The sequence below is a fragment of the Hemibagrus wyckioides genome, linkage group LG03, assembly GCF_019097595.1.
Source record: "Hemibagrus wyckioides isolate EC202008001 linkage group LG03, SWU_Hwy_1.0, whole genome shotgun sequence".
NCBI classification, from domain to species: Eukaryota; Metazoa; Chordata; class Actinopteri; order Siluriformes; family Bagridae; genus Hemibagrus; species Hemibagrus wyckioides.
In genome coordinates this window covers 30,220,561-30,233,397 of record NC_080712.1, presented here as the reverse complement: position 1 = coordinate 30,233,397, position 12,837 = coordinate 30,220,561, and positions in this window count along the sequence as shown.

The window sequence follows — 12,837 nt, the reverse complement described above, 5'->3', positions numbered from 1 at the left end:
TTTGTTGTGGAAAGGCTACTGTAATTAATTTCACAGAAGAAGATGTTTTAATGATAAGGTCTAAGGTCTGTCACATTGTGGCAGTATTTCTACCACCATATCTGTTATATGCGTCTATATTCAGATTTAACCTGAACCTGAATTTCAACCTGAAGTGGGGATGTCCTAAACTTACAGCGGTTAAATGCATTGTTGTGTATTTTTCATGTTAATGGACATGGTCTTTCTTTGTCCTGTGACCTTCCTATCTCTCAATCACGCCCAGTGAGTGTCTTATATGACTGCTCACCTGCATGAAAGTAAATATGTCTTGTCTCTACTAGATACCTCCACCTCTCGGGCAAAATAACCCAACCAACCAACCAACCAAGCACCCAAATAAAAGCAAATATTTAGTTTACAATATATTATGCTTACATTATGAACAATGTACTTGCATTTGGTAACAACACCAACAACACTTGATAGTCTTCCCTCGTCTTCTCTGAGCTAGAAAATTTCTGGTTTGTGGTTATTCATGGAAGACTCTCTGCTGGGCAGCTGAAGGGCCGAGACGTGTCTCGGTGGGCCTAGGCATGAACGGAATGTGCGAAATTGGCTTAAATCTGCTGGAAGCTGAGCAATTTGTGCAATGTAGTCCCAAGCCTATCTCCGAAATTGTGTGGGTTTCACACCTCTTCTTCACCCCTCTCCCCAACTGTTTCTTCAAAATACAGCTAATACACTTGTTTACTGTTGCACAGGCCCTTAAAGACATGTGAGTGTGAATTTATGGGAGAGAGCGAAGGGTAGATGGGAATTACGGGACAATTTGCTGCTCTGGCCCACAATCATTTTCAGCCATCCTGAGACTATGGATTCGGTAGTTAAAGCATTTGGCGTTGGTCTTTGAGCTCATTATATCCAACCCCTGCTGATTTCTGTATTCTCCATCTCTGTGTAATAAAGGCAAATTGTCTGTTATGCCAAAAGATTCACTATTAGGTTGGAGTGCAACAGGGGCTGATAATCTGTTTAAATACAAAGCACAAAAAGATAAAAAAAAATAAAATAAAATCTGCTGAACTAAGGGCTCAACCGCATACATATTCAAACATGCATGAACATACACAACACACGTAATTACACAAATGTCATTTGAGACCCTGATAGATATCCACATCAACGCTGGTCACCATCCAGAATATTCAGTCACTATGCCGTCCATTCTGTCCACCCTTTCCAAATTCTGGAGCCCGAGCTTAGAAATGTCAAGCTCCGAAATAAACCAGAATGAAGAGGAAGAAGCAAAACAAATGAGTGCTGTCAAAGGCTGAAAAAACAGAGCAGCGTAATCTCTGTGTTGTTTAGTGTTCCCTCAGGCCCATCCAAAACACCAGCCTCTTTAAGCTGTGACAGACTGACAGAAGAGAGAGAAAGAGCAGCTCAGGGGTGAAATGAGTGGTAAGAAACAAGGCAGTATCAAAGTGAACATGTTTTTCCTTATGCTTGTACATGCATATTGGCATACAAGTTGACAAAACAGCATTCTTGTACTCACGAATGCTGACATAAGACCTAAACGTGCAGTTAATGGGGATGGTGACAATTATAGATCAGTAACTTTTTCATGTGTCAGAATGTTTATGCATTGTAAAAATATTACAATTGACCTGTACTGTACTCATTCTTTACACCCAGTTATAAACTCTTCCACAGAACATATATCAACCCTCTACTTTCTCCTTTCTCCTAGTTTCTGCCTTTGTTCATGGTGTGCTGTTATTGGGTTGTTAAGGAAAAGTTAGCCAATATTTTCTTAACATACCATATAATAATTCTGATCTTAGAATTACTTTCCTGGCCCTTGTTATAAAACATAGATCTTCTCAAGGCCCATGATTTATTCATCTCTTAGAGGTTATGAAATCCTCTCTTTGATTTTACATTGAGCTCACATATAAAAGAAAGTGTAAATCTTCTCCCACATTCACTCTGATCCCGTTTATTCTCGAGTAAAACGTTTCATCGGTAAGCCTGGCTAAGTAGTAGTAATGAATTCATCAGTCACCAGTCAGACGTCATCAGTCAGCTTCTTCTTCCAGCCAGATTCATTGTGGTGTAGTTACATAACACGATAATGCGTCTTAATCTCTCTGAATGTGAGCGAAGCAGAGCTCTGAAACGTATTCATCCCCTTATAAATCTCTGTGCAGGTGTGAGAGAAGAGAAATTCATTTTCTCCGTAGAAGGATGAATAAACGGCAAAATGAGAAGTAGCTGATGAATTCTTGTGTTTGAAAAAGGTTGTGAAGGGTCTAATAATTGTTCACGCTGAAAGGAATTCGGCTCTGCAGAGTCCTCTCGAAGGCTTTACCGTGTAAGTCGAGGTGAATCGAAGTGTAAATATGTTACCTTGGTACATCAGTATGTAAACCTTTCCTACACAGTGTGGTGGCATAGGGTCAAGTTCAAAAGTTATACCAATATCCACAGGTAGTAAGTTCCTTGTATTCATAATCGGCTGCTTAGTCACTGTCACTAGACATGTGGACACAACAAAAAGTTGTAGCTATAAACCCTGCATTTACAAAGATAAGGCCAGGCTTAGTTCACAATCTTAAAAAGGTTCCATAAATAATGCATGTAACATTTCTGTTAAGATTGATATGAACGATTGTAGCATCAAATGATCTATTTCTTTCTTTGTGCTTCATACGAATAGCACGTGTTGATAGCATCTCCATTTTGGGCGCCACAAAAAGAAGATGAACTGATAGCTGGAAGAGTGATAATGCAGGTATCCCCCAATTGGAGAGGTGTTGAAAGACAATGACCATGAGTCGATGAAAGAGTCCGAGCGTCGGCTCTTCCTCATGGGAAGTGCTCTTTTGAGCTCACATAAAGGCTTTGCTATTGGATAGACATTGCAAACGGCGGCCAGTTTAGTGCCTCGGGGACAGCTGAAGGCCATAGTGTCTACCAAAGAAGTGGCATACTCATATAGACTGATGATATCTGGTGTAGGCTATCCCCATGTCTCTGATATTTGCTCCTCCTTGTGTCCTTGAGTATCAGTTCATTTCTAATTGTCAGGATTGTGAAGCACGGATTAACGAGTGCCACAGATCAGGAGCTGCTAGTAACACGTCCTCTCCGAGGTGCAAAAGGGCATCGAAGCAAATGCCATGCTAAGATGTGTAGAAACTTGTTTGTCAGTTCATTAAAAAAAATCTCTGAACACTACACACTCCACTACAGGCAGCTGGGGATGAATGAAAGGGGTGGGGGGGTAGTTGGTGGGATAGGACGTTGTCTGAGCCACAGAAGATTTTCGACGAGATTAAAGGCAGCAAAATGACAAAACCTTCCAGACTTGACCTCGTTCTTTGCTTTTAAACCCACGCCACTTCAAAGTCTGTTGATGTCTCCTAGGCTTTCTCGTTCTTACTATAAAAGCCTCCAATTAAATGAACATTGCTTTGAAAATGGTTAATGGTTCTTCTGAAAATTGCCATTCTTCACTCTGTTGAGGCCTTGTTATGCCAAACTGTCACCATCACCCCTGAGAACATCACACTACATCACTAGAGTTCACAGAATACTACGTATTTACAGTAGCATGAATGGATGGATGGATTCACATCAGATACTACTAAAATATATGCACCATATGATCAAAAGTCCTTCACTGCTGTTGTAATAACCTTCACTATTCTTTGTAAGCTTTCCACTAGATGTTTGAGCATGTCTGTGGGGATTTGTGCTCATTTAGTCACAGAGGCATTAGTGAGATGTCAGGTGAGGAGGTCTGGGGTGCAGTCGGTGCTCCCAAAGGTGTTCAGTGGGGTTAAGTCAGAGTTGGGGCTCAGTGGAGGACACTGGAGTTAATGTTAATCATTTTATCATGCATTTTTACCATTTATAGTTATGTTTTGTCTCTGTTATCAGTTAGACTAGTGAAGACTTTCCCATAGAGGAAAACACACATCAATAGCTTTACCTCTGACTGTTCTGAGGTTTTTGCACAAAAATATCAGCAAATACATGTTTTAATCTAGTTATGTGAAGCCTCCATCATACAAAGTTGTTAATACTGAAACATTAACATAAGTCAAGTAAACATTCTTGTCTACTTAGCAAGATTTTCATAGGAATAAAAAAAAAAAACATGACTGAATAGACAAATCGCTGAATCTGTGCTCAGCTGAAAGATTAATGGCTTTTAACACAACATCTCTCATGCACAATTTTGCAAATGTGTGACTGAGGAAGCATGTTGGTATGGGAATTAGTCAGCATCATCAAGGACGTTGCTCATAACGACACAGTTTTTGCTCTTTATTTCTGAGCTTAAGAAAAACCGGGATGCTTCCTTATTTCCTCATAAAGCTCTAGTTATTTATTTATTTATTTTTGACAGATATCTCTCTATCTATCTATCTATCTATCTATCTATCTATCTATCTATCTATCTATCTATCTATCTATCTATCTATCTATCTATCTATCTATCTATCAATCTATCTATCTATCTATCTATCTATCTATTTTGTATTATTATTTATTATTTTTTTCAAAAGGGTCATTGTCTAGACATGCATTAGCAGAGATCTTTTAGCGCTTTTCTGAAGATCATGACCCTTTCATTTCATTAAAAGAAAATACGACTAGTTTAAAAATACAAGCTGTAAATTTGGTACAACCTGTTCCTGCTGGAAAGAAAACATTATTTGAAATACTGAAGTTTAACAAGGCTGTAAAAGGCTTTAGCAGTTTCCAAAACCAAACAATCACAACTCTTAGTAATGGTCCTTTATTTTATGCCAAGTAATGTCTTAAAAATAGATAGCAGATGATATTATTTGAGGAAAAAGAAGAGGATATATATATACATATATATATATATATATATATATATATATATGTATATTGCTTCAATTCAATTACAGCAAGCAACTGTGAAAAGGAGACATATTATATATGTATATATATGTATATGTATATATATATATATATATACATATATATATATATATATACATACATATATAATATATATACATATACATATATATATGTATGCAACTTTTCACAGTTGCTTGCTGTAACTGAATTGAAGCAACAATGTCCGTCTGTGTGTGGGTTAGGAGTCATTTGTGGGGTGAGTGCGTTTCCAATCTCTCTACTAGAGCAGTCTTCTGTCTATTCTTTCACTTTGCCTCCTGTTCTCATTAATGATCTCCATTAGTTCTGATCGTTCTCTGTGAGTGTGACCTGCTTAGCTCTGACTTGTCTGGCAGATGCCCAGGAAATTACACCAACTTAACTGCCATAGCAATATTCACACACACACACACACACACACTAAAAACTACAGCTAAAAAATAATGTATATATATATATATATATATATATATATATATATATATATATATATACACACATTACATTATATATATATATATATATATATATATATATATATAGATAGATAGATAGATAGATAGATAGATAGATAGATAGATAGATAGATAGATATAGATATATACATTAGCAAGATGAAATAAATAAGCACGTAAAAAAAGAAAGAAAGCAAGTAAACAAATAAATGTAAAAAAAAAAGTATAAAAAAACCCTAGCAAGATAAATAAATAAATAAATAACATTAGCAAAACAAAATAAATTAGCACATAAAAAATAAAGTAAGCCAGTAAATAAAAAAATAAATAATAATAAAAAAAACAACTTGGTAGAATTAAACTTCTACTAAAACTACTACTTCTACTATCAATAATAATAATAATAATAATAATAATAATAATAGGTTGAACAATAATTTACATTTTTGTATTGCTTCAGAAATTTCTTCTGTATAAATTTCTTCTTATAAACCTATATATTTTTAAAATATACAAATTCTGTTTATTACTTACATTGAATAAAACGTTCAGGGAGTGAGTAATATCCTAGGTTTTAGTACCAGTGCAGTTCTTCTCAGTTTTCTGGATACTATGGTTAATACTGGAATGCTGAATTATTCACCTAGGAATATTTCCTGTGGCTTCGCCTTTAATTCACACAGCCATTATTTAGAAAGTGGCGTAATTACTTCCATGTAAGCAGAAAAATATTCCAAAGTTCACCTTATTAGTGTGGTGATTACAGAGCAGAGCTCAGGACCAGAGCCCGAGTTAATGAAGCAGTCCAATCAGCTTCTCCCACACAGCCAATAAGCAAAATGACACACCTGAAGCTTTTGGTGCTCTGGTATCTAATGCAATTAAATGTCCCGCATGTTTCCTGTGCTGAAATTTTAATCTCGGCTTTATATCAACAGAAAGGTGAGCTGGGAAACTAATCATTTCCACTGGCGTTTCTTTGAGATTTTTTTTCCATTGCATGAGACTACAACATGGTGTTTGATCAGGAGTTGTACAAGCACGCTGACTAATTTTACACTCAATATTCAGGGTAATTTTTATGATCACATGCTATTGTGCTATTGCGTCATAGGATATAAGAGCCAATCATGTTCTAGCATGCAGACATCAGCTTAATAGGGGAAGGAGATGGATATGTACAGGAGCAGTTCAAGCATTTTTAAACAATATAATCTTTATTTCTGTATAATTTTACATAGTTACTCCATTTTTTTCCCTACTTGATATCTTCGGTTAAAAAAATTACTGTAGATGTTTTGTTTTATTATCTCCCCTTCATTTCTAATTATTATTTTTTTTAAGTTTATTTTGAATCAACTCAGCTTCTATTTAGATATAATATTAATATTCTATTTTCTATTTATATTACACAAAGATTTTAAATAATTAGATAATAAATAATTATTTAATTTATTAAGGGAAAAAAATCTGTCTCACATTTTGTGTAATATTAAAGTTTGTTTGATGATAGTAGTTAATACACAGTACATGTCATTTGGCATAAATGAACCATAAGTAACGTTAACAAAGTGTGAAAGCAAGTGAACACATACATGTATTCAGTGGTTTGCTTAAATGGAATGAAGTTGATAGTTAACACAGGTTCTCTTGTTAAAAACACACACATGAATAATAGTGTAAGTCACTAGTTAGTATTATAAGCTAGTTCTAATGGAATTAATATGTCCTATATATCTATATAGCGAAGCAAACCCTAATGTAACACATGACCAGATTCTATAACCAAATCTCCTTTTTATTTCTTCTTCTTTTTAATTATGGAAAGGACATGCGAGGATTTATTACTTTTTTTTTTTTTTGTACCATGAAAGCAGTGTGTCCTATACGATCATGTGGGAAAGCACCTTTCTTGTCATTTGTGGTTTCGTAAGGATTTATATCAGTTCTAACATTGCATGACCCCATAAAGTACACACTGTGCCGAGGAAAGCTCCAATAAGGGACAGGATGATTACAGCCTAATGGGCATTAGTGCCCAGGAGTGTTATAATGTCATGTTCTGGGGACTATTTTAAAGCAATAATCTTGCTTTTGTCATGCATATGAGTTACAAATTAGCATAAATGTCATTAGCGGCGTGAAATGTGTGTCACTTATTGAATAAAAAAAAAAATAGAAATGTAATAAGAATATTCTTCTGTGTTAGTTTAATGTGTGGACTGGTAATAACCTTTTTTTTTTTTTTTTTTTTTTAAAGTATATGTCCGTCCGATCAGGATTTCATGGAAATTAATGCAAATTCATCGGAGGAGGTTGTGAAATTAATTTCCATAGATTCGTGCCAAGATGCTCCATGTGACATCATCACGATGCACGAGTAGCTGTCATAGAAAGTAATTATATGTGTCTTTCTTTATGGTTAGTATCTTAAAAGAAGAATCCTGTGGTTATGATTTTGCCAATTTAGGTAAAAAAAAAGCACAAAAAACTTTAGAAATTTAGAAATCACATTGCTGTTGAATTCTCAGTTCTGATTGGCCAAAAGATGTTGAGTCATTTTCTATACCTTTACCTATAGGTCAGCGCTGTAATTCGGATCACAGGTTTATACAAAAAATACTCGTTTTAATACATCTAAAACAAATCATTCAAAAGAAAAGTGTCGTTATTTATTGAAGAAATATAGCTAATCGTTGACGTTTTGGTTTGGAGAAGGCATCTGTGCTTTTGGACAAGAAAAGCTTCCTATTTTTTTTTAACTTCAAGAGAGAAACAGAGATGCTAGTGACAGATTGACGTTTTCTAGCTATTATCATTCTGTATGCGCTACTTATTGCACAACATTAAGCTGCAACAACAACTGATGAAGATATCGAAGATCTAATCAACCGAATTTGTCTAAATGACAAAATCAAACTGTATTGTCTACGAAAGGATACGCTTGTCTGACTCTAAAAGAAACCGCTCAAAGCCAGACACACAGACAAGATGTCAGCCAAGGATTGTTTATTTATCTCCCAGCATGCTGGGAGACATTTCCGTCAATGTCGTTTCTAATTTACAAAGTAAATCGCACACGAGAGAGTGTTTTTGAACTAAAAACTAAGACTAATGAAGGGAAGTGGAGTGTAAGAAGTGTCTGGGAAAAGCTTGTCTCAGTGAAGAATCAATACATTTGTGAAAACTGTCCATGTATAGCATGTTACAACAAATAAGAGTGTGTTTTAATCTAAAGGAAATAAATAAATAAAAACAACACGCTATTTCTCTCTCTCTCACACACACACACACACATTCATTGTAATTACGCCTGAGCCAATGTGAACCTGGCCCTGAGACTTATTGCAGTCGCTTCAAATGTCAGCGGCTCATTGCAGCCTGCTCTAATTAGACTGCAGTAAATGCTGGAGTGACTTTTTCCCCCCCTGCCACCATCGATCTCTACTCACTTCCTCACTTTTGTCATTTCACACAGTCTCAGAGTGACAATCAGTGTCCATCAGAGATGACAGCTCGGTCTTTTTTAGCTGCCTGGCCGTCGATTTCGCATTAAATCTGTCACACAGAGTTCAAAGTCACAAGTGACGTGAGCAGAAGAGAAATCCTCTTTAGCGCCTAAACTTCCAGCTTCCTCCTTAGGTTTTGAAGTCAGAGGTTAAAAGAAGAAGCGGGGGTATCATTAGGAGTAGAAGAGAAATGGAGCTGAGTAAACTAATTATGAAGTGATGAGATTTTTCCACATTCCTCCTGTGGGTGCTGGGAGTGTGTGTGAACAGTTACCACTGAGGGGCAGACTTACACAGCATATAAGTCTTTTTACAATCTACCCTCTGCTGATCAAGGCAGGAAAGAGGTAAAAAAAAAAAAAAAACATGGATGTTTTTTATTTTATTTAATTTATTATTTTATTATACAAGTGCCTCCCGCAGGTCTGAGGCTGTGATGCTATTTGACATAGCAAACAAATGATTGTAGACAATCTGGTGCAAATCCACTACAGGGCTTGTTATAGGGGTCAGATATGATCAAATAATTTTGTATTCATTTTACACTTGTTTACAGCCGTTCCGGACTCTCGTTTCTGAGCTGTAATACTTATACAGGGGTTATTATGTGAGTAAAATGCAAGCTGAGGGCAGAAAGAGGGCGGGAAAAGAGAGCAATGTCGCAGGTTGCGTATTCAGTGTTCAGAAAGAGTGTGTGTGTGAATGTCATTTGGTGTTGTGGTGTAGATTTGAGGTTTTCTCCTGTCTGGCTGGGGGATGTGGTAGCTTAGTGGTTAAGGTGTCTGACTAGTGATTAGAAGGTTGTGAGTTTGATTCCCAGCTGCCCACCCAGCCACCACTGCTGGGCCCCTGAGCAAGGCCCTTAACCATCAAGTGTAAGTGGCTCTGGATAAGGGAGTCTGCCTAAATGTAATTTGTGTTTACTGTAACTGGCAGCTAACCAAATTGGTGGTGAAAATATAGGGGAAAAATAAAAGCAATGTAATATTTATTTATTTGTTTGATTTACTTAATTTTAGCTTTAAATATTACCTGTAAAAAAATTTCTCTAAATCACACAGTGCTTCTAACTAAAAGATGGGAATTACTGAATACTCGATCTGGATTGGTCAGAAAGGTGTTGATGAAAATTTTTTTTCAGCTCCAAGCTTTACGTCTGTTTAACAAAGAAAAACGTAATTGTTAATCTGGTAAAACTTTCCATAAGGGAAGGAGTCTGCACTTCTGTCTGTAAAGGTCAGTTTTTCCGCCATGGGAAAGTGCTCTTGCTTACATGACAAGCTGAAATTGAAATTGAGTGAGTGTTTATAGCTGCTGTAATGTAAGTGATAGCAGGAAGCTTTCTTGCGTAAGATTAATGGAATAAAAACACTGTGCTGTTAATGGAAAACAAACTTGTGTTAGATGGCATCACAGCACCCTGTTGTTAATTATTTTCCTATAAGTGCACACCTGTTTTAGTCCAAGTAAACATTAAATAGTCTGTTTGGTCTGATAAGCTTCATTTTTTCAAAAGTAATAAAGCCAAACTGAACAGAAACAGTACTTATTGCACAAATTTTCCTTATATTAGGGTAAAAAAAATTCTCTAATCCTGTTTAAATGGCCATAATCTGCTTCGGGAATGTGAAAGCAAGCTGCTTATGAGGCCAGTTTGACATCACAGTGCATCATTCAGCAGCTCTGCCTGAATGTCATTAGAGAACACGTTTATGCCGTATTCACGTGCTTCATACTGTCACGATGTTATTACATCCCTGACATGGAGCAAGAGTGCAATAGAATTATACCTGATACAAAGCACATCGGAGATGTTATGATATTGTTTGTATTATTCAGGGGAGCTCTACTTATGACACTGTAAACGTATTATTGTGGAACTTTGTCTCGTGCTAAATAGACGTTTATTCATTTTACATCGTCATCGGTTTACGACGCCGCTGTCAGGTAGGAGTTGATAAGCGCCAGAGACAGAAAGAGCCCTGTAATACCGGTATATTGACTCAGTTCAGTCCTGAGAGGGATGAAAGAATATACACAAGGCTCACTTCAGCTCGCCTCTCCATCGCACTCACAGGACGTGACTGCACTGCAGATGCAAAGCTAACGTTAAAAGCACTGCTGACCCTCTATGCCTGCGTCTCTATTTGTGCGTTTTGAAACTGATACTGTCATACCTAGATAACTCTGGTGCTCAGTCCAAGATACATTTATGTTTTTTTCTCTACTAAGACTCAGGATACAGCTGTGGATGGGTTGAATGAGGCATGTTAAATGAGGTGGAATGCTAAACTGGGCACTATGGTGGCCCTTTAGGACTTCAGGATTGTCCTTATTATTGTCTGCTCAGAGTATTTAATGGGGATTAAATGGTGTGGAATAAATAGATGGGAAAAAACCAAGGGTTTAAGAATGGCTTTTAGGGACTCGAGGAATTAATTCATGGTGAAATGCCTGAGTAGTTTGGAAGTTGAGTAATTTTAGGATTTCTTTTGCTAAGTGAGAGCATTTAGTGAAATCACTTAACCCTACGTTTTCATGACAGATTCCTATTTCCATGACAACAAGCACCATGTGATTGTGTTTATTTTAGTTTCTGTTCATCTTGAGTTGCCTGTGTCTTCTGACTGGACAGTTTACCTTATTGTGTGCACCTGTTCTTTGTTTCCCCGTAACAATTTGAATAATTTATCCCTGGAAGTGGATTTTACTATTATAATAATTTTTACATGTGTTTTGACCCCTGCTATGGGCACTATGTCTATAGGCACTTGTGTCCTGCCTCCACAACCAAAATGAAATTCTCCAGTCGATGTTGATTCTGATGCCACATTACCTCCATACACCTGACTTCAAGTTATTCATCTCTCTCTCTCTCTCTCTCTCTCTCTCTCTCTCTCTCTTTCATTGGCTACTCCTGAAATATTCAACAGTCTGGATATGGCTTCATTGTTCAGTGCAACCCACCCATACTTTGCAATTTAAGTGAGACACAGAATTATGTTCATTATGTCTTGCAAAGGGTTGTTTTGCCTCTCATCTGTTGTCTTCTAACAGCTCTGAAGTGAGCAGTACATTATCATTTATGCTGGCTGCCTCATCCTGCACTAAACACGAGCGTGGTATCTGAACATCAAGAGCACTTACCTGACATACCTCTGACCCTCCAGATGGCATCATGGTTCCTTGATCCTTCCTTGCGTCCTAGCTTGACCTGCCAGTGCTCTGGGCTTCTGGATCTTTCCTACGGCTTTGCTGACACACTGCAGGGCAAGCTCCTTGACCTGCTTCCCTGCCTCATTACCCTGTCGTCAGATTTTATGCCTGTGTGATGAGCGAAGCCCATTAGCGCAAAGGATACTCTGCCAGGAGAATCTTATTCTTCCTTGTATTCATGTGTGTACAAATACAGACACACACTTTTTTCTGGTTCAAGAAATGTAATTCAAGTGACTTTCTCAGTCCTGCCTGTCATACTTCACAGTCCACACAGCCCTTAAGGCAAGACTCTTTGTTTCCTATTCTACGTCTCGTGGATGTGTGTGTGTGTGTGTACGCATGTATGTATGAGGAAGAGAGGAAACAGAGAAGGAGACAGACAGAAAAGAAGAGTGTCTGCACACAGAATTCTCTTTCAGAGACATGCCGAGTGTCTCGGCTAGTGACAGAACAAGACAAACACTTCCTCTCTTTCATGCTGTGTCTCTGTCTGTCCTTCCACTTTCCATGGTGTCTTCTTTTAATATATCAGCCTAAGTGGTTTAAAATTGATGCAGTAGGGTTATGCAAAAGTGGAAGCATACTCAAAGAGGAGAGCCATTAATCAATCAAGAACCAACAGAAATAAAATGAGATAAACCTCATATGATCCAGTACATATGATACGGTATAATTTGAGTCAGTTTACATCTATTTAGTACCTCCTTAGACTAAATATAGCTGGACAT